This window comes from Pongo pygmaeus, chromosome 3, assembly GCF_028885625.2.
Source record: "Pongo pygmaeus isolate AG05252 chromosome 3, NHGRI_mPonPyg2-v2.0_pri, whole genome shotgun sequence".
NCBI classification, from domain to species: Eukaryota; Metazoa; Chordata; class Mammalia; order Primates; family Hominidae; genus Pongo; species Pongo pygmaeus.
Window position 1 is genome coordinate 162,432,150 of NC_072376.2, and position 21,132 is coordinate 162,453,281.

General features: G+C 37.6%; 1 protein-coding gene across 6 annotated transcripts in view; it reads right to left on the reverse strand.

Annotated features, from left to right (window-relative positions):
- IQCM (IQ motif containing M) overlaps nucleotides 1-21,132 on the reverse strand; it is a 505,544-nt gene that overhangs the window by 161,155 nt on the left and 323,257 nt on the right. The gene's annotated exons all lie outside the window — the stretch shown is intronic.

A 21,132-nucleotide genomic window follows, 5' to 3' on the forward strand; every position in this document is an offset into this window, starting at 1 on the left:
AAGAAATTTCTAAGCAGCAAACATTCAAGAGGTGACTTGGGTACTGTTAAAGACGTTCAGTTTTAAAAGGGAAGCAGAGCATAAAAGTTTGGGAAATTTGCAGCCTGAAAATGCAATAGAAAAAAAATCCCATCTTCTGAGGAGAAATTCAAGCGGGCTGAAAACATTTGCATAAGTAACAAGGAACTGAATGTTAATCCCCAAGACAATGGGGAAAATGTCTCCAGGGCATGTGAAAGGCCTTTGCAGCAGCACTTCCCATCACAGAGCCAGAGGTTTAGGAGGGAAAAATGGTTTGGTGGGCTGAGCCCAGGGACCCTCTGCTGTGTGCAGTCTGGGACTTGGTGCCCTGCATTACAGCTGTAACTAAAAGGGGCCAAGGTACAGCTTGAGCTGCTGCTTCAGAGGGTAGAAGCTGGCAGCTTCCACATGGTGTTGAGCCTATGAGTCCACAGAAATCAAGAATTGAGGTTTGGGAACCTCTGCCTAGATTTCAGAAGATATATGGAAATGCCTGGATGCCCAGGCATAAGTTTGCTGCAGGGGTGGGGCCCTCATGGAGAACCTCTGCTAAGGCTGTATGGAAGGGAAATGTGGGATCAGAGCCCCCAAACAAAGTCCCTACTGTGGCACCACCTAGAGGAGCTGGGAGAAGAGGGCCACCATCCTCCAGACCCCAGAATGGTAGATGCACTGACAGCTTGCACCATGTACCTGGAAAAGCTGCAGACACTCAATGCCAGTCCATGGAAGCAGCCAGGAAGGGGGCTGTGCCCAGCAAAGCCACAGGGGCAGAGCTACCCAAGACCATGGGAACCCACCTTTTACATCAGTGTGACCTGAACATGAGACATGGAATCAAAGGAGATCATTTTGGAGGTTTAAGATTTGACTGCCCCACTGGATTTCAGACTTGCATGGGGCCTGTAGCCCTTTTATTTTGGCCAATTTCTCCCACTTGCAATGGTTATATTTACCCAATGCCTGTACCCGTATCTGGGAAATAACTAACTTGTGTTTGACTTATAAGCTCATAGGTGTAAGGGACTTGCCTTGCCTCAGATGAGACTTTGGACTATGGACTTTTGAGTTAATGCTGAAATGAGTTAAGAATTTGAGGGATTGCTGGGAAGGCATGATTGGTTTTGAAATGTGAGGACATGAGATTTAGGCAGGTCCAGGGTTGGAATGATATGGTTTGGCTGTGTCCCCACCCAAATCTCATCTTGAATACCCACATTGTGGGAGAGACCAAGTGGGAGGTAATTGAATCATGGGGGCAGGTCTTTCCAGTGCTGTTCTCGTGATAGTGAATAAGTCTCAGGAGATCAGATGGTTTTAAAAAGGGGAGTTTCCCTGCACAAGCTCTCTTCTCTTGTCTGCTGCCATGTGAGATGTGCCTTTCACCTTCTGCCATGATTGTAAGACCTTACCAGCCACATGGAATTGTAAATCCAATAAACCTCTTTCTTTCGTAAATTGCCCAGTCTTGGGTATGCCTTTATCAGCGGGGTGAAAACAGACTAATACACCACCCTTCCCTTCATCATCCTCAATATGTTTCACAGAAGCCAAGATCCAGCCTGAGCTAGGGGTATGGGAGGCAATTTGAACTGTTCAGGAGATTGAAGTTTTGATATTAGATTAGATTTGACTTTTTCTTTTTTCTTTTTTTTTGAGACAGGGTGTTGCTCTGTTGCCCAGGCTGGGGTGCAGTGACACAACCATAGCTCACTGCAGCTTCAACCTCTCAGGGCTCAAGTGATTTTTCTGCCTCAGCCTCCCCAGTAGCTGGAACTACAGGCATGCACAATTATGCTCAGTTTTTTTTTTTCTTTTTTGCAGAGATGGGGTCTTGCTATCTTGCCCAAGCTGGTCTCCTTGGCCTCCTAAAGTGCTAGGATTACAGCATGAGCCACCACACCCAGCCTAGATTTTTATTATCTATAAATACGACTGGAAAAAACAAGAAATCTGACATCAAGATATAATCTAAGGCCAAGAAAGGGAGATCTGAGAAAAGTCTGCTTATTAGTGGAGGAAAGCAAAAATGATTTCATTAGTGTAAGGTATTGAGACTTTCACTTTCACTGTGTATATAAATATATATCATTAAGTTTATAAAAGACAATTGTATTTTATATATTTATCTATATCTTTATTTTGAATTTAGTAAAATACTCTGGAAAGCCTCCCAAACCTTGATTCTGATTCATCCATAATGATTGCTTTGAATCTTTGGTCCAATGTACTCACCCATTTTTCATCATTCTCATATTAATAACTTCCTTTTCATTTCAATAATTTCTGTTGCTCAAAAAACCCCACTGCAATATCTACCCTTATTTTATGCTAACTTTTAATTTTATGAAATCATAGAAGCAGAAAGCATGAGTCTGTTTGCTAGGAAAATGTATGCATATTATATTCTAATATATTGCCAACATGATTTCCACAAAAATATAGCAAAATTTCCACGTGCAATATATGAAAATGCTAAATTTTTAGAATCCTTGTTAACACCAGAAATTACCACTCTTTTAAATTTTTAACAATTTACTAGGTTAAAAAGCGATTATCTCATTATTTTAATCTGCATTTCCCTGGCTACTGGTAAGACTGAGCATGGTTATTGGTCATTCGAATGTACTCTTTTGGGAAATTCTTTATAATAAAATTGGCCTATTTTTCTAGTCAGTTATTTGTGTTTCTCTTATCAATTTCAATAATCTTTGTGTGGTATAGAATTTAAATATTTATATCTAAAGTATTACAAGTATTATTTACAAATCCATCATGCCATAGCCATACATTATTTTTCACTGTTTTACAATAAACATTTTTATTTTGGAAGAATTTTAGATTTATAGAGACATTGTAAAGATAGTATAGGGAATACCGAAATCCCCTCACCTGTTGCCATCTTCCATCATCATGAGACATTTGTTAAATCTAATAAATCAGTATTGATATATTACTGATACAGGATGCCATATTATATTTATTTGTTATGTCTTTCTGGTATCCTCTGGTTTATGATAGTCTCTCAGTCTTTCTTTCATGACCTTTACAGTTTTGAGGAATACTAGTCAAGTATTTTATAAAATGACCCTAAATTTGGATTTGTCTGATATTTTTCTCATAATTAGACTGGGGTTATGTGTTTGTAGATACAGTGTCATAGAGTGCCCTTCTCATCACATCATATCAGGCAGTACCTGCTATCCACACAACATCACTGATGGTAGTAACCTTGATCACTTAGATACTATAGTATTTGCCAGGTTTCTCCATTGTTACTACCTGTCTCTTTCTATACTCTGTTCTTTGAAAGCAAGTCACTAAAGGCATACATTTTTTATAATCAAATGCATAATTTTCATTTAAACTTTTGAGTTTCTTTCCTCAAATACTTCCTCATAGCTTATGGAATAAAGGCCAGCCTCCTTAACATGACCCCTAAGTTAAGTCCTTAGAGGATGTCACTGTCAGTATCTTTCTCAGCTTCATTCTGACATGTCTATAATATTCTTTCTTTCTCTCCCTCATCTCTAATTTCACTGAGTTAAATCTTATTCTTTCTTCAGATACCAACTTATATATCACTTTTTAAAATGTATTTTGTGGCTGGGCACGTTAGCTCATGCCTGTAGTCCCAGGACTTTGGGAGGCCAAGGCAGGTGGATCACTTGAGGTCAGAAATTTGAGACCAGATTGGCCAACATGGTGAAACCTCATGTCTACTAACAATACAAAAAAAAAAAAAAAAAAAAAAACAATTAGCCAGACACGGTGGTACATGTCTGTAATCCCAGCTAGTTGGGAGGCTGATGCAGGAAAATCACTTGAACCCGGGAGGCAGAGGTTGCAGTGAGCTGAGATCACACCACTGCAGTCCAGCCTGGGTGGCAGAATGAGACCCTGTCTCTAAATAAATAAATAAATAAATATTAAACATTTAAAAAAATGTTTTTCGTGAGATCTCCAGTTTGGGTCTGGTGACATATCTCTGTGCTCCCATGGCATGTTGTCCTCCCCTGTCATAGACCTTCTTGTTGTGTGTTATAATCCTCTGTATCTTGTACTAGGACTACACATTACAGCAGAGCAGTGATAGTGTCTATCCTCTTTCGTTTGTGTCTCCAGAGGCTAGCATAGTGCCTGTTGCATAATGTGTACTGAGTAAATATTTTATAAACAAATAAATACATGTTGCTTCAAAATACTAATGTCTTGACTGTAGTAGCCTCAAAAACATGTGTTTATTGCTCTTAATTTTCAATTATTTATGCATGCCTTTATTCATTCATTTATTCAATCAATATTTATTGTATACCTCCTTTGTGCCAGATACATCCTAAGTCCTAGGTGTTGGGTGCCTAGTGAACAAGACAGACAGGGCCTCTGCTTTCATGACCATAGTGTCATGTACTGCAAAAAATCATGAAACTTTTTAAAAGGTTAAGTCCATTCCAAAAAGTTGTTCATGGGCCACCTTGTGCCTGTCAATACTGACTGGTCAACCCCTTAGGCTCCAGAGCAACATGAGCTCTACTTCATAGGAAATATAAATCAAGTACTCTTATTCCATGATCAGCTTCCCTTGGAAAGCTTAAGTAAGTAGTTTATAGGGGTTGGGGGGGCAGTGTGGGAATGGGGAATAGAAATATCAAAGAAAGTAGAGAAAATGGTATAGAAATTGGGGATTTCAGCACTGACATGATACCATGCCACAACCTGGTTCTGCAAATTTTATTTCAAATGCTAAGCTAATAAATTTGGTAGTAAAGTTGGCAGTGGCGTTTTAGAACTCTTTATTACAGATGCTTATTTAACTTAACTTGAGAGAATTCACAAATATAAATTTTAATGGAGAGCTTTTGACATTTTATATTAGGTTTAATTTCTTTCTCTTTTAAATTGTTTGAGTATTTTTATTTGATTTTGTGTAGACAGTTGAATTATTCTACTAAGCCAGAGGTAAAACTTACAATTATGAAATCCAAGCATATTTGTGACTTATGACCCAGCAGCTCATATTACTGCTGACTGGGTGAACCCCAGACCTTCTAAAATATTAATTGAGTAATTCCCATTGAGGCCCTTGCTATTTCTCATAAATATGTGTCTCAAAAAAAATAAAGTCACTATAGTCATCAGTGTTCTGAATAACTTTTATCTCATAAAGCTGAACTGAGATGTTTTTAATAAAAATACTGTCCTCTACCTACAGTATGATTGCTTGGATTGCTATGTGAATATAACGAAGAGGGATTTAATCTAAGTTTACAATGTCTTATTTAGGTTTATATTTGGGTCCATAAAACACCTCCAGTTTTTCTGTTATATAAATAACCAAGCTGTGTCCTAGATGCCATGCTCAGCTACAGACCTAATGCAGACTAGTGAACTATTTGTAGCCCAAATTCACTCTAGGTTACCAGTGAATCATAAAGCCTAAAGTTAGTAGAGAAAGAAAATCTAGTCTCTTTATTCCAAAGAGAATCTTTGAAAAATTTACCATTTCCCATATTCCATTTTGCTTCTAAAGGGTATGGAATAATTTAAAACTTGGAAAATATACTCAGTGAGGAGAGAGAGCTGGATATTTCAGAGTATAATGAGCCAATTCCTGAAGGTGAATGAGACTTCTGCAGTTAGTGCACTCATCTTATTTATAGTGCCCAAGTCATCCTTATGTTCTTCTTGTCAACTTAGCTTTAAGGCTATTTTTCACTTCCTTTAGAAAACAATAAAAACATACAAAACTAATATTCCCTTATAAATAGTAAATGTTAAATGAAAATAAAAGAAAAGAAGGACCACATTTATCCATTTAGTTGTAATAAATAATGCAAGCTTTCCAAATGGAAGTATTAGAATAATTAAGCTAATTTTCCAAAATTATTCTAGTGTATTCAATTATGGATTTTAATTATTTTAGAGAAGCAACTCACGGTGTTAATGAAAGAGACAGAAGTAAAAATCATGGTGGAGTTAGGTTTCATGTTTCTGCATTCTATAAGCTTTATTAGACAATGTTAATCAAATATTTAATGAATACTAAGAGCCTTTTGGGAGAGTAAAATGAATGTTACCATCATGGCTCTGAGAACTAGGTTGAAGTATAATCACAGTCAGTTAAGGTAAGTGGATTTCACTGCCAAAGGGAACATTGGTTGTTGAAAAGAGGTCTCTGGAGAATTGTTTGGTATTAAAAAGAAATAATGCTAAAATAAAAATTAAAGCATGCCAAGTTTATGACATAAACTCCTAGATACCAGAAATATTAGGACGATGTTGCTCTTCAATCTTCAACTCATAATAGCCAAAAAGATTCAGCAGAGTATAAATGAACTGAACAGACCCCTTATCATTTCATTTTCTATGTTATATTTGTTTGTTTTATGTGTCACTCAAATACATCTTATACTTTTTGTTTCTGTGGCATCTTGAAAAAGAGAAGAGAAGAATGTAAAAAAAAAAAAAGAAACCAGAAACCAATGTTTCTTAAACTAACTGCGTTATAACCATTTGGGAGTAATAATTAAAAATACAGATTCCTAGTACTTGACCCAAAACAAATGAATTACTTGCTAGGGTTAGAGCCAGGAATTTGTTCTTTAAACGATCTGCCCAAGTGATTCTTAATCACATGAAAATTTGAGATCTGCTGAATTCGATTTTTAATTGTGAAAGAACATGCTAAATATATATTAGGATTCCTCTCTTCTCCTTAAACATTATTATGACAATCTGCAAATTATACGAATTCATTTTACCTTCTTAATGAGTATCACATACTAAAATACTTGGCTTATTTGAAGCTAAACAAATCTTACAGAAATTTGTATCAGGCAGCTATTATTGTGAAACAAACAATGGCTATCAGGGGCATATGATGAAAAGCATTTACTTACCTCATATGTGTTTATCATATCAATGATAAACATTTAGTTAGCTCATGTGAGTCAGGTGGGGTTCAACTGATCTAGGCTGGGCATAGCTGGGCAGCTATATGCCGCAGGTTGGTTTTCAGTCTGTTAATGTCTCTTAACCTTCTTGGAGCTTGTGATGGTTAATACTGAGTGTCAACTTGATTGGATTGAAGGATGCAAAATATTGATCCTGGGTGTGTCTGTGAAGGTGTTGGCAAAGGATATTAAGTGTCAGTGGGCTGGGAAAGGCAGATTCACCCTTAATCTGGGTGGGTACCATCTAATCAGCTGCCAGCATGGCCAGAATATAGAGCAGGCAGAAAAATGTGAAAAGGCTAGACTGGTTTAGCCTCCCAGCCAACATCTTTCTCCTGTGCTGGATGCTTCCTGCCCTTGAACATCAGACTCCAAGTTCTTCAGCTTTGGGACTCAGACTGGTTTCCTTGCTCCTCAGCTTGTAGATGGCCTATTGTGGGACCTTGTGATTGTGTGAGTTAATACTGCTTAATAAACTCCCATATATATACGTGTGTGTGTGTGTGTGTGTGTGTGTGTGCAGGCGCCCATAGGTGAATCACAGCAGAGTTCTCTAGGATTTTTAGAGCAAGGCCCTGCCATCTTCTGGAGATAACTACTCTCCTTTTTTTGAGAGGCAGCTCTTGGCCTGTTACTAGGCTTTGGTGGAAACCAAACGTTTGACTATGGGTCATCAAGTCACCATGTGATCTGAATTGCCCATCATGAACTGGGTGCTTTCAGACCCATCTAGCCATAAAGTGGGTCATGCACAGCAGCATTCCATCATCAAATGGAAGTTGTATATATGTGATTGGGCTTGAGCAGGTCCTGAAGGCAATAGTAAAGTTACATGAGGAAGTGGCTCAAATACCCATGGTCACCACCCCTGCCACACTGCCTTCTCTCCCTCAGCCTGCACCAACGCTCTCATGGGGAGTTCTCTACGATCAGTTGACAGAGGAAGAGAAGACTAGGGCCTGGTTCACAGATGGTTCTGCACGATATGCAGGTACCACCTGAAAGTGGAGAGGTGCAGCACTACAGCCCCTTTCTAGGACATCCCCGAAGGACAGCAGTGAAGGGAAATCTTCCCAGTGGGGAGAACTCTGAGCAGTGCACTTGGTTGTGCACTTTGCATGGAAGGAGAAATAGCCAGATGAGCAATTGTATACTGATTCACGGGCTGTAGCCAATGGTTTGGCTGGATGGTCAGGGACTTGGAAAAAGCATTACTGGAAAACTGGTGACAAAGAAATTTGGGGAAAAGGTATGCAAATGGACCTCTCTGAGTGGTCAAAAACTGTGAAGATATTTGTATCCCATGTGAGTGCTTACCAACTGGTGACCTCAGAAGAGAGGATTTTAAAATCAAGTGGTTAGGTTGACCCATTCTGTGGACACCACTCAGCCTCTGCCTAGCCACCTCTGTCATTACCCAATGGGCCCATGAACAAAGTGGCTGTGGAAGCAGGGATGGAGGTTATGCATGGGCTCAGCAACACGGACTTCTGCTCACCAAGGCTGACCTGGCTATGGCCATTGCCGAGTGCCCAATTTGCCAGCAGCAGAGACCAACACTGAGCCCTTGATATGGCACCACTCCTCAGGGTGATCAGCCAGCTACCTGGTGGTAGGTTGATTATACTGGACCTCTTCCATCATGGAAAAGGCAGAGGTTTGTCCTCATTGGAATAGACACTTACTTTGGATATGGGTTTGCTTATCCTGCTCACAATGCTTCTGCCAAGACTACTATCCATGGACTCACAGAGTGCCTTATCAGCCATCATGGTATTCCATACAGCATTGCCTCTGACCAAGGCACTCACTTTACAGCTAAAGAAGTATGGCAGTGGGCTCATGCTCATGGAATTTACTGGTCTTACCATGTTCCCCATCATCCTGAAGCAGCTGGATTGACAGAATGGTAGAATAGCCTTTTGAAGTCACAATTACAATGCCAACCAAGTAACAATACTTTTCAGGGCTGGGGCAAAGTTCTCCAGAAGGCCATGTAGGCTCTGAATCAGTGTTCAATATACGGCACTGTTTCTCCCATAGCCAGGATTCACAGGTCCAGGAATCAAGGGGTGGAAGTGGAAGTGGAAGTGGCACCACTCACCATCACCCCTAGTGATTCACTAGCAAAATTTTTGCTTCCTGTTTCTGTTACATCACGTTCTGCTTGCCTAGAGGTCTTAGTTCCAGAGGGAGGAACACTGCCACCAGGAGACACAATGATTCAGTAAACTGGAAGTTAAGATTACCACCTGGTCACTTCCATCTTTAAGTCAACAGGCTAAGAAGGGAGTTACAGTGTTGGCTGGGGTGATTGACCCAGAATATCAAGATGAAATTAGTCTACTACTCCATAACGAAGGTAAGTAAGAGTATGCATGGAATAGAGGAGATCCATTAGGGCATCTCTTAGTATTACCACGACCTGTGATTAAGGTCAATGGGAAACTACAACAACCCAATCCAGGCATGACTACAAATGACCCAGACCCTTCAGGAATGAAGGTTTGGGTCACTCCACCAGGAAAAAAAAATAGCCACAACCTGCTGAGGCGCTTGCTAAAGGTAAAGGGAATACAGAATGGGTAGTAGAAGAAGGTAGTCATCAATTCCAGCTATGACCATGTAACCAGTTGCAGAAACAAGGACTTAATTGCATGAGTATTTCCTCCTTCTTTTGTTAAAAACATGTTTGTGCATGTACACACTTGTACTAAGAAAATATCTTCATTGTATTTCCTTTACCCTTTATCATGTGACATAAGATTTTATTGACTTCTTATCAGCATTTAAGTATTGTTAACTTTATGTAATAGCATTTGGGTTGGGGATTGGTGCATTTCCAGTCATGCGAAGGAGAGTTGTATTGTTAGGCATAATTATGACCTTATTATTGTCTTTATTTGAAGATTATGTATGATCTCAGGAGATGTGTATGGGTTCAAGTTAACAAGAGGTAGACTTGTGATGGTTAATACTGAGTGTCAACTTGATTGGATTGAAGGATGCAAAGTATTGATCCTTGTGCTTGTCTGTGAAGGTGTTGCCAAAGGAGATTAACATTTGAGTCAGTGGGCTGGGAAAGGCAGACCCATCCTTTACCTGGGTGGGCACAATCTAATTAGCTGTCAGTGTGCCCAGAATATAAAGAAGGCAGAAAAATGTGAAAAGGCTAGACTGGCTTAGCCTGCCAGCATAGGTCTTTGTCCTGTGCTGGATGCTTCTTGCCTTGGAACATCAGACTCCAAGTTCTTCAGCTTTGGGACTTGGACTGGCTTCCTTGCTCTTCAGCTTGTAGATGGCCTATTGTGGGACCTTGTGATTGTGTGAGTTAATACTACTTAATAAACTCCACTTTATATACATGTATCTATCCTATTAGTTCTGTCCCTCTAGAGAACCCTGACTAATACAGGGGTTCTTGACTAGTTGGGGTATGTTGTTATAGTAATGACACAAGCATATTTCGAGTCTCTGCTGGTGTCACATCTACTAATATCCCATTGACCAAGGCAAGTGACATAGCCAAGCCCAGCGCCAAAGAATGAAAAAAGTACACTTCACCTACCGTGAGGCTAAAGCTAGTTATATGTCCAAGTACGGTATCAAGAATGTAGGGAAGTATACTCCTACCATGAAGGGAGTAGGAGGGGGGAAATGAACATTTCGCAAGCCTCAATGTCATAATTTACTTAGCAAAATACGAGTAGGTCTCTCTTACCCTAGTGCTTACTGGGTAGATGAGAGCCCTGTGAAAGGGTATTCCCCTACTCACCAATCTACCTAAAATATCACTATTTAAGTTTATTCCTTTAAGTCTCTGTGATATGTAGGAAACCTGTAGTATAAAAAAGCTCCCCAGAAAGGAGGTAATACTAAGCTTGAAAAGAATAGTAAATTCTTATATCCTTTTTTTTCCAAATAAGGGAATATTTAGGAGCTGTCTCATTAGCATATTACAAGTCACATGGGTCATATAAAGTACTAGCCAGGAAAATAGAAAGAAAAGAAAGTCAGAGATATTGTGAAAGAAGGATTTAAAAACTTGACAACTAATTCAATGGTGTGAAACAAGTGGAAAGAATCACAATGGATTTTAGGTTCCAGTGGATATTAAGATGGAAATGACTCACAGAATATTGTAAAGGTGAAAAGAGAGTTCAGTCAAGGAGCCAGACCAGGGAGAGAGAGAGAGAAATGTAAAAGTCTCAGACAGAAGTTGAGAAAGATGATGAGGTTACTTAAGGAAAGTACTATGGAAACATATAGAAAGCAACAAGGGAGGCACTCTTGAAGAGTTCCTGCACTTAGGGAGGAGGTAAAAAGGAAACAAAGAGAGAATATTAAGCTTCCTTGCCCACAAAATCAATCACACAAAAAATAATAGATAACAAATTCCATCATTTGATTTCGAGAAAAAAGCAGAGGAAAGACACTAAATCCCATGGTCTGGTTTCTTGTCAAACAGTGCAAGTGACCATTTTTCCCAGACATTACTTTTCTTTTTCTAGATAGAAATCGCCTTTCTGAATCGAGTAAAAGCAAATAAATAAGAGCAGCTTGATGCTATATACAATATAAAGTGTTACACAAAGTTGTGATTCATTTTCTACTGGTGTTTGGTGAGTGTTTGTACCATTTTGAATCATTGGAAAATTATTGTAATTTTTTTGCTTGCAAAAAGAATGATATTTGCTTTTCTATTAATCAGACCATACCCTTAAAAGTGCTTTCTTGGCCGGGCGTGGTGGCTCACGCCTGTAATCCCAGCACTTTGGGAGGCCAAGGCGGGCAGATCACGAGGTCAGGAGATGGAGACCATCCTGGCTAACACAGTGAAACCCCGCCTCTACTAAAAATACAAAAAAATTAGCCAGGCGTGGTGGTGGGCGCCTGTAGTCCCAGCTACTCGGGAGGCTGAGGTAGGTGAATGGCATGAACCCGGGAGGCATGTACCTGAGAGGTGGAGCTTGCAATGAGCCCAGATCGCGCCACTGCGCTCCAGCCTGGGCAACAGGGCGAGACTCTGTCTCAAAAAAAAAAGCTTGCTTTCTTAAAAATGTGCCTCTTAATATATGCGTCATGCTTTTAAAACAGTATCCTGTTTTGGGCTGGGCATGGTGACTTATGCCTGTAATCCCAGCACTTTGGGAGGCCGAAGCGGGTGGATCACGAGGTCAGGAGATTGAGACCTTCCTGGCTAACACGGTGAAACCCTGTCTCTACTAAAAATACAAAAAAATTAACCGGGTGTGGTGGCGGGTGCCTGTAGTCCCAGCTACTCAGGAGGCTGAGGCAGAGAATGGCGTGAACCTGGGAGGCGGAGCTTGCAGTGAGGCGAGATCACGCCACTGCACTCCAGCCTGGGAGACACAGGAAGACTCTGTCTCAAAGAAAACAAAAACAAAAACAAAAAACCACTATCCTATTTTATATCCATTAAACAATATGTAGTACAATTGGTTAAGAATGCCCACTAAATAATAATGGTAGGGTAATAATGGTTAACATTTTAAAGTGCTTATCTATAGCCCAGGCATGGCTTGAAGTACTTTCTGTATATTAATTGGTTTATTCCACACAAAACCGTATATAAGGTGGGCACCATCTTTTTTTTTTTTTTTTTTTTTTTGCAGGTAAGAAAATCAGAGCAAAGGAAGTTTGAGTAATGCACCCAGGCTCCCATAAATGGCAGATGCAGAGCTCAAACCCACATGGCTGACTCCAGAGCTCAATGAAGAACACCTTCCTGTTTTCCTGGGTGGTTCACCATTTTGCCTGTTGTCCCAGGGTAATTATTAGTGGCTTGTCCTTTAATTCTCAAAATGTCCTATTTGGGATGATGAATTACATCGTTAGCCTACCCAGAACCCAAATCTTTATCAACAACACAATACTGCCTCCTTGGCAGAAAGCTAGCAGTGCTGAGGATGAAAAAGGGGAAAATGAAGAAACTGTTGCTAAGAACAGTGAATAAAGTTAAAATGTACCATCTCAAGGGGCTAGTAATATATCAGATGTTTTTTTCCTTATTATAGAAATGTAATTTGAGTGCTCCAGATGTCACTAACCTGTCAGCAAAAATGCAGTCTCATTAGCTTCAATGAACAAATTCTAGTTACCATCTGGATAATGCCAAGACATCATACTTCCCTCAAAGTCTTTCCCAGTTATCTTAGAGTCTCCAGAATATATACCACATACCTGCAGACAAAATGCTTTCAAGCTCTCCCACCTTGCCTCCTACTTAGCAAGGACACTGTTCCTATCTCATATGCCCAAAAGAACTGCACTCTCTCAAGTGCCCCAGCTTCTCTCGCTGCTCTGCTGTGCACAGTAACACTCTGCTGGTAGCTTCTGTGCAGGATCCCAAGCTACCCTGAGTTCTGTGATGATGCAGAGCTGAAACAGGACAGCTAGCTAACCCACTCTGGTCTGCAGTTTCTCACTTGGGTCCATAAGAATCTGTTCTTACCCAAAGTGTCATCAAATTATTCATGAATAGTTCTTTCTGTTCATGGTCACAGACCCTCTTTAAACAAAGCCTTAAATCAGGTTATTACTTGGAGAACAAGAGGTGACAAAGAATTAGTCTGTGAGCTCATTTCCTCCTTTTCGTCTTTCTTAGCCCCCATGCATTTGAAAGGAAGAGGAGAACAAAAACAAGGAGAGAAAGGAAAAAAGGAAGGATGGGAGGAAGGCAAGGCAAGCAGAAGGGAGGGAGGGGACAAATAAAAGGAAAAATGCATCTAAAAAAATTTTCTCTTTTTTCTACCATGCAAATTATTACCTACTCACAATTGCCACAAAAAAAATCAGTTTTTGTTTCGGAGACAGAAAAATCAATCTACTTTTAGTAATTGTTTAATTCAGTTTAAATATTTGAATCATTCAAGCTTCCTGAGAATAGGTCAGATGTTTTAGGTCAAAATGCAATCCAGATGTCATTTAGTTGAAGAGTCTTGAAATGAATTGACCCTTTAGACAATAATTTGACCAAGCTTTCTCCAAAGCATAAGCTATTACTTAAGTATCTAACAGCGACAGCATTAAAGGCTTCACTGGACTAATTGGGTGTGACTGAGACAAACATGAATTTAATAGTATCTCAGTTCCAACTTGGGAAATGAAGGTAATGAGTCAGGTTATATTGGCCTTTGGACTCATACCTGCAGTCCTCTCCCACTGCAGTCCAACTGACTGGAATGCTTGCTTTGTCTCCAGACAAGATGGGCCTGGAGAGCATGAGTAAATCCAGGGCTCAGGCCAGGGCTCAGTAGATCTGACATCTGCATCCAATGCAAGAAACACTGAATGCTGAGGGGACAGTCCTGGGAAAAGGATCAAAACACCACCCCTTATTCTGACAGAGCTGCACCAGTAGTGATATAAAACTTAGAAACAAAAGGCTGCCAATTCCAGGGAGCATATGCTAGTCTCCCTCTCACTGGGGGTGTTACAGGGGAGCCAGCAGATAATCCCAGAGTTTCTGACATCTGATGCTAAGAGAGCCTATGCTGTTAAGACTACCTTGGAACAGACAGAGTTCTTCTAGTTCCTCTGGAACCTTTCCTGTCACTACCAGCCAGTCCCTGCCAATTCATAGGGCAGGACAGCTGCTCACCCCACCACTAACCAGATTGCCACAGCTTAAAGTAACCAGTAGCTGGCCCTGTCTGCCAAGATATAAAGGACCATAAGTATGCAAACGAAAATAATGCTATGCTCCAGGAACCCAAGAGTCAAGTAGAAGAAGAAACAGAACACCGAAAACAGACGGCTCCTATCAGAATAGAAGAGATGGAGACAGAATAGCACTTGAACAAAATAACGTAAGAAAACATACCATTAAAGACCAAAAAGACTTTATACAACAACACAAATATGATTTTCTACTTTAATAATTCAGTGGATTCATTGTAAAAAGACGATAATCATTATTAAAGCCTGATTTAGTAGCCTAGACGATACAGAGGGGGAAATAATTCAAGACATAGAGGGGGAAAAAGTGGGGAGAAGGAGGAATTAATATCTCCAGAGTAAAGATAAGCAACATATCAACAGATCCAAAAAATATAACACAGAAATTGAGGTTTTATAAGAAAAAAGTAATTATGGAAGGAAGAGTAATTAATCAACTGATAGAAAATTATATTGCTTGAATTAATCCAAACTTGAATGTATAAGTTGAAAGAATTTATAAAGCTCCAGAGTTCCTATTGGGACTATAAGAAAATACACAAAATAGGTATATCCTGGTAAAATTCCTGAACCCCAAAGATAAAACAAAAAATTTGTACATGATTCCAGACTGAAAACTATGATATATTAGTCAGCTCAGACTATTATAACAAAAATACCATCGACTGAGTGGATTAAATAACAAATACTTATTTCTCATGATTCTGGAGAGGCTGGGAAGTCCAAGATCAAGTCACTAGCAGATGCAGTATCTAGTGAGGGAGCAATTGCTTCCTGGTTTATAGAAAACTGCCTTATACTTGCATCCTCACATGGCAGACAGCAGAGAGAGAGGAAGCAAGCGCTCTCCTGTCTCTTCTTATAAAAGCACTAATCCCGTCATGACTCACCCTCACGACCCAATTACCTCCCAAAGGCCCATCTCCAAGTATCATCACACTGGGGATTAGGGTTACAGCATACAAATTTTGGGGAAATACATTCAGTCCATAGCATGCAATTACAAAGAAAAAAGAATCAGACAAAGTATTGAATTTCTCATCAACAACATAAGAAGTTAAAAGACAGATGAAAAAAATCCTCAAATTGTCAGGAGAAAGGAATATAACCAAACATATTTACACAAACAAGGACAGTTCACATGTCACATAAAAGTAAATATATAAATATAAAAATAAATATGTTTATGGAAAGTCAAGTATTTTGAGACTACATACCCAAGTATTCCAGCTGAGCATGATGATCAACAAAAAATAAATCAGAAGAAAAACCACAAGACAGAGAAAGACAAAGAGGAGAGCAGACAAAGGTGAGCAATAATCATTCACTGGAATATCTACATCAATATTTATAGGTAGATGGATGGGTGGATAGCTGGATCAATTGATGAACTGATTGGTTGATTGACTAATAGATTTATATCAAAATGGAAAATGAGAAAGAGACTGGAATTATACACAAAGTAAGTACTAAATAAGAATTCTGGAAAAGGAATATTAATAATACAAAGAAAAATCCAATGATCTTCAAGTAAAAATAATTAACTTTCTCTGCAAAACCAAAGGAAAAGGGCAGAGTAAACGCATTCTAGACTGAAAAGAGTGGGTGGAAATAGTAACTTGTTCATATATAATTGCATATATAATGTTTATAACAGCTTTGTGTATAATAACCCTAACCAGGAAATATATCAAATTTCCATCAAAAAGAGAATGAATAACTTATGATAGATAAATTCAAATAACAATTTTATTTGGAAATCCAAATAACAATTTTAAAAATGTAATACCGTTATACACCACATAGATGACTCCCAGAAATGTTAAAAGTGAAGAAAATCAGACAGAAAAGAGCAGATGCTGTATGAGTCCCCTAACAAGAAGTTGAGAAATTAGTCTATGGTAATACAAGTCAATTTGGTGGTTATCTCTTGGAGTGGTGTACTGACTGAGGAGCAGCAGCACAGGAAATTTTCTGGGGCAATGAAAATGTTCTATATGTTGATCTAAATGGTGGCTACACAAATGTACAGTACAGATATGTAAAATTCATCCAGCTGTAAACTTAAGATTTGTGCACTGTAAGATTTAAGACTTAAGAGCTGTAAACTTAAGAGTAGATAAGTTATGTCTCATTAAATAAATATTTAAAATAAAGAAACTAAAATTAGAACTCTCTTAGAGAAGAGTGAAAAACGAATACTTCACGCCAAAAAAATTAGGAGAACTAGAGCAATAGCTAGATCAAATTTGTAGCATTGTAAAGGGAGAACAACTACAAATAAAGGAACTTAATACACATCTTTAAGTTTTAAATAATAAAATAAGCAAAAAATAAAATTAGTAATGATAAAAGCTGACATGAATACAAAAGAAAACAAAAAATAAAAGAGTGTAAATTCAAATCCTAGTGGTTTTAAATAATTAATCCCATAGAAAATCTTTGCAAGCTTTCAAAGGAAGAGTAGAGAAGACATACAAGACAATAAGAATGAAAAGAGACATAACCATATGTAGAGAAAATATTAAAATAAATTATGAGAACATGAAAAACAATTTGATTGTAATATAAACCTAAAATAAATCAATAATTTCCTAAAACTAATATAAACTAATAGTGGTACCATAAAGTATCACTATTAATAAAAAAATGGATATTTGAATAAAACAATAACTTTAAAGTCAATTGAAACAGTGATCAATGATTTTCCTTTCAAAGAAGCACTGGAACCCAATGTTCCTACCTAAATTTTACCTAATCTTTAAGGAAAAATAATTCCAGTATTTTAATTAAACTTCCCTGAACCCTACGAGATCACAGAAAAATCTTTATTTTGTGAAACCAACATAATCTTAACTGTAAAATTTGAAGTTATCAAAATGTCACAGACTAGCTTCATTTATGAAAGTAGATGAAACATTCTACATAAAATATTACAAAATAGAATGTAGCAAGATTTTCACTATAAAAAAGTATATTTATTTTAGGAAAGTCACTACAATGCCAGCAAATCTGCTAATAAAATGTATTAAATCAAAATATTAAAACAAAAAATATGTGATTCATAGATGTTAAACTGGCAATAGATTGAATCAAGCAGTCAATCCTACCGAAACTTTATAACAGACATATGGATAAATACAACAGAACAAAGTGCCCTTAACTAGATTTAAGAATATATGAGAATTTAATGTACAAAGAATTATTTTCACTTAGTGGTCAAAAGATAGTAAATGATATTGATATAAACAAATATCCAGCTGGAAGAAAAATAAGTTGGACCTCTACTCACACTACATTCGGATATAAGTTCCAGATGTATTAAAGGTTTGTAAAATAATAATTTTAGAAGAAAACGTTAATAGGTTCTATGTGTACCTATGGAGTTTGAAAAATGTTTTTAACCAAAAAAAGGTAAACCAAAAGTGTAAATATATACTAATTACATAGAAATTTAAAGATTTCATATTACCAAAGATAACATAAACAAAGGTCATAATTAAATGACTGGTAAATTGTTATAAAATAAATGACAAGAGAAGGATTAATATATAAATAGGGTAAAATGTGCATCAGTAAGAAAAAGACAAATAAAAAATTAAAAAATAGACAAAAATTATAAATAGGCAATCCATAGAAGAGCCACATATATATGAAGAGCAACTATATATCACAGAAATGTAAATTAAATAAGTGTAAATCATTTCACACTCATCACATTGGCAAATACATCTACCATTGGGAATTCAGAAATAAAAAGATGTGCTCAAATTTTGCTGAGAAATTTGAACTGATAATCATTCTGTAGATATCAATCAAAATTAAAAATATTTATACACTTTTATCCAACAATTTTACTCTTGTAAATCTGTTTCATAAAAATAGAAGCACCAATCCAAAAAGATGTTTGTAAGGGCACCAAACTATAAACAAAGTGAATTCTGACTAACTGGAGAATGACTGAATAGAATGGGGTATATTTATATCATGGAACATAATGAAGACATTGAAAAGGGTTAGAAGATTCTCATGGTGATTCCAGACAGTGTAATAAACAATGACCATAAACATGTACTTTCATATTCATATATAAGCAAGAAGAAGAGCACTGAATATTTTTCAATTTTACAAAAATATATTATTTATATCACCAAAAGAGTTCTTTTCACTGTGAAAAATTTCAAAGAGCTATAAAAATGTAAAAAATGGCTCCTCAAATTATTTACATTACACAAATGGAAATTTAATCTAGACAAGTGAAACCTACTTCTCTGTACAATCATCATGACAGATTAATCCCTGTTTAATGTATAAATAAATTATACTATAATGATAAAATGCTCTCAACAGAATTAAAATGAGCTGATATTGTTTTTGACAATGAACATATGTGTAAATGGTAAAACTAGAAAGTTCTATAAAAAAATATTTTATGGCAATATTTTAAATATGTAAACTGTGAATGCAACATATTAATATCCAGAATTTAAAAAATTACCTTGCATAATTTTTATTTTTTTGTTGTTTCCTATATATTTTGCTTATTAATGAATGTTTTATTCCATTTTAAGGAAATAATTTATTATAAAAATTTTTAAATAATATATTCCATTATTTATTTTTATAGCCTCTTGGGAAAGTAATAATATATAGTCAGTTTATAGGACATTTACAGATCAGTAGAGCAAGGGGAATTCTAGTTACATGCCAAAATACTTTCCTATCTGACTCCTGGAATTATGATCTCAGCAAGAACTAACGGGAATCACCATATGAACTGAACTTACTATAAAAAGATCATGATTATCGTTCCCATAAACTATCAAGCACTAAACTAAGCATGGTGCTGGCCACACCTACCAAAGCAGATTTAATAGTTGAATGTTTTTCACAAGAATAAGAAAGACTAAGGATATGAAGTGACTAATATTTATGAACCTGAAGATGTGTTGCTTTATATGTGACATGTATTTCCCTCTTATTATGGATTAAATGTTTGTGCCTTTCCCCAAATTCATATGTTGACACTTCAACCCCCAATGTGATAGTATTAGCAGGTGGCTTTCAGGAGGTAATTAAGTTTAAATTAAGTCATGAGGATGGCACCTCCAGAATGAGATGAGTGTCCTTTTAAGAAGAGGAGGAAACAAGAGCTCTTCCTTCTGCCATGTGAGGATGCAGCAAGAAGGCTGCCATCTGCAAGTCAGGAAGAGAGTCCTCACCAGACACTCAATCTGTCAGCCCCTTGATCTTGAACTTCCCAGTTTCCAGAACTGTGAGAAATATATATTTATTGTTTAAGCCACCCAGGCTATAGTATTTTGTTAAGCAGCCTGAGCGGAGTAAGATACCTGTTGAATTTCAGTATGTGTTATTCTAATTTACACAGGAGTTAATAAGGTTCCAAAAGAGAAATTTGCCCAAGATTATACAGCTAGTTTGTGGTGGAACCAAAATTAAAACAAGTTATATTTCACTCAAGTCTTTTTGCTTCTCCCATGCCATGCTGTGTTAAAGTAAACACAACCATGCAGCAATATGAAGAAAAAAGTGATTTTCTGAGGCAATGTTCAAAGAATAATGCCACTTTCCTTTCCCTGACATCAGCAATTGACTCAGTAACAGTATTTCTTCCTAGTCATCTTGTACATAATAGGTACTTAATGATGTTGATTGGATATCTTCATGAGAGATTTATCTTGATTTTTTTTTTTTTTTTTTTTTTGAGACTGAGTTTTGCTCTATCGCCCAGGCTGGAGTGCAGTGGCATGATCTTTGCCCACTGCAACCTCCACCTCCTGCTTTCAAGTGATTCTCGTGCCGCAGCCTCCTGAGTAGCTGGGATTACAGGCAACTGCCTGCACGCCTGGCTAATTTTTGTATTTTTAGTAGAGACGGTGTTTCACCATGTTGGCCATGCTGGTCTTGAACTCCTGACCTCAGATGATCCACCCACCTCAGCCTCCCAAAGTGCTGGGATTACAGGCGTGAGCCACCACACCCAGCCTATCTTGATTTTTAAATAGAATACTCAGTCTTCTCAACTGAGGCACCATGTAGAACCCAAAAAGCTTCACAGCTTGACATTTTGTCAATCATCACTTATCAATTCTTTGAGTTAAGGCATTAAAAGATTTTATAAAATTACATACCTGCTACATGGCAAGGATAGTATTATGCACCCATCACTATCTCATCAGATATTACTACATAACATAGGTAATCTCAAATTCTGAAAAGATGAGGTAAAATGTAATCATCCAATTGCCTTGTAAAGCTCTGAAGAAGTGGCTCATGGGAGAATCAAATGTTTGAAGTAGGAGAGTAAATTAGGAAAGAATAAGCCTGAGGAATTGAGGTAACAGAACATGGCAATGAGGATTCTGGGTATAGAAAATGAGTATAAAAGTATCAACATTGATGGAGGACTCCCCAAGACAAATTCTCACATGCCACA